The sequence below is a fragment of the Penaeus japonicus genome, unplaced genomic scaffold (genome assembly GCF_977035675.1).
Source record: "Penaeus japonicus unplaced genomic scaffold, GWHDUDI00000001_assembly GWHDUDI00000026, whole genome shotgun sequence".
Taxonomy (NCBI): Eukaryota; Metazoa; Arthropoda; class Malacostraca; order Decapoda; family Penaeidae; genus Penaeus; species Penaeus japonicus.
In genome coordinates, this window is record NW_028234428.1 from 3,092,624 (window position 1) to 3,095,123 (window position 2,500).

Here is a 2,500-nt window from a genome sequence, read left to right on the forward strand (position 1 = left end):
CATGTGTGAGGCATTTTAATCCTTAAGGGTAGAGTGTAAACGGTTGTTATTAGCGTATTATTTAGCCGGTAGCGGGGGGGAAGTTAGTACAGGTTAGGGGAGGTTTAGGCCGGCGCTAATAATAAATACTGTCTTTCTTTTCCCTTCCTTCTTTCTTCGTTTCTCTTCCCCCTAAATACTTACTGTCTTTCCCTTTCTCCGAGTGGGAGAGTAAAGTAACTTCGATTATATTTTGTTTTTCTCTTGCTTGGATAATTTGTTTGGGATAAGTTACTTCGTGTTACTTTTATTCAGTGTTGTTGCTGTGGTTATGCATGTCGTTCTTAAGATATCGGAAGAGGGGGGAGGGCGGGCGAAGGGAATTTCTTCAGCTTGTACGTTTATTTATTTATTTATTTATTTATTTATTTCTCTCTCTAATTGATCTGCTCATACTTCTGAGCAAGAAATTTTGGATATGATAAGAGGGAGAATCTTTCATTAGATTGATAACGGATGATATGACTTCGGTTAGATATAGAATATTAGTTCTGTACTAATATTCCACGTAATTCTCGAGAGATATATATGAGATCTAGCTAGACATAATAGAAGAGCTAACTCTCTCTCCTCTCTCGCTCTCTCTCTTCCTCTCTCAGAGAGGATCCCTTCTCTCTCTCTCTCTCTCTCTCTCTCTCCTCTTCTCTCTCTCTCTCTCTCTCTCTCTCTCTCTCTCTCTCTCTCTCTCTCTCTCTCTCTCTCTCTCTCTCTCTCTCTCTCTCTCTCTCTCTCTCTCTCTCTCTCTCTCTCTCTCTCTCGCCACACACACATAAATACGCAAATCCACTCACTTACGTCAAAGAGAAACAATCAGAAATATCAAAGGTCTTGCCTGTTATTACAAGTCTTCTCCCTCTCCGTGTCTCTGTTCAACAGCCGACATGGCGATTATTCATTCTTTCCCTTCGTATTGTGAGAATTTCAAGTTCATTGGCCTGGGAGACAGGAAGAAACGGGTTTGTGGATAATGTTTATAGATGCAAACACTCTTAGTTCAGTAATTACATCCATCCACTACAGGAACTCACTTTTTCCCTTTAACATTGCATTTTCGGTGTTCTTTTAATAGCAGGGTAGTCTGTTCTCATGCTTAGCTGTGTTTTCCTTATGAATATATTCTTGGGTTTATACTTTGTTTTAAGACAGCGAGTCGGGAAGATATGTAGTGGTGCTTTCCCTTTTTTTTCAACTTTTATATTTTTATTGTTATATTACGCGATTCCTTTCACTGTCTACGAACGCGACTCGCGAGGTACCTTTTAGTCTCATTGTTATTTTCTTTGATTGTTTTATGTATGTCTCTTCCACAGTTTTGTCTCTGAGATGTCAAATACCCTGCGAGAGAGATGGCGATAAATAAGAGAGCGATCGTCCTTTCAACGGCGAAGAAAAAGAATATTTTCAAATATGTGTGTGGGCATCCTTTGACAATGGCGGCGTTTGGAAACTCGCGTTGGAGGAAGTGATGTTGACTGTAACGATGGCGATCTTTCTCATCTTTGTGTCTTCGAGTGAGAGACACACATTCACAACACCACGATCCCGACCGGAATACCCGCAGGAGCTTCGATTAGCAAGTAATTATGCAAGATAGAGAAGATGGCATGAAAACTCTCCTCCACCACTGGCATCTGTTGCTGGCCGGCGGACGGTGCCACATACCCTATTTCTAACCCACTTTTCAACGCCGTTTCGTAACACATCTAACTCCAGTGAAAGAACGGAGGTCTAAGAACATAGAAAAGTAAAAAAGAAGAGCGAAAAGAGCTCCAAACAGAGGAAATAAGACGATGCTGAACACGACGTTTTTTGACAACCTGGCAACATGAGTACCAGGTGAAGGACTGAAGCCTCGTCTCGTTTTCTCGTAAAATCCCATCCAGTGAGGCCGGAGAACCGAGAGGGAGCGTGCGCACATTTTTCGCTCCGGCCTTCGCGACCTTGTAACAACACCTTTTTAAATAGCAAGTGCAGTGTGACAGCGCAAATATTATGTGAAATATTTTTTTTGTTCTTTGAAAAGTTCTTCCCCGGATGCCACTCTGTGGTCCTACCTCATCGATTCGGTCAACCTGTGCTCTGTAAATTTACGAGTAAAACAAGAGAAATATAAGTTGACAGTAAACAGGGGAAAAGGAGATAGAAAGGAAATACGAGGTCATACTGAGGTTAAGTGTCGAAGTGGTGTCATTATAATAATAGAATCCAATATTCCACTAGTCATATCAAAACACCAAGATGATAATGATGCTGACTAGTGCATCACTGAAAATTACCCAAATCTGAAAGGAAAAAGAAAGAAAAGAAAAAAAGAAAATAGTAGTATAATCTCTTTTAAAAGATAATAATAATTTTACCTCAGAACATCAGGAGAAAGAAGCCAAGCATCCTACCATTCCCCCACCCCCCTTCCCCCCTCAAAAAAAAATATCTATTAAGATAAAATTATTATTAAAAGATC

At 40.4% G+C, this 2,500-nt stretch overlaps 1 protein-coding gene across 1 annotated transcript in view; it reads left to right on the forward strand.

Annotated features, from left to right (window-relative positions):
- Positions 1-1,923: 1,923 nt before the first annotated feature.
- Positions 1,924-2,500, forward strand: part of LOC122254541 (G1/S-specific cyclin-D2) — a 91,442-nt gene continuing 90,865 nt past the window's right edge. The window contains exon 1 of the mRNA XM_043018261.2: positions 1,924-2,500. This exon is cut by the window's right edge and continues 250 nt beyond it. The gene's annotated coding sequence lies outside the window, so the exon portion shown is untranslated.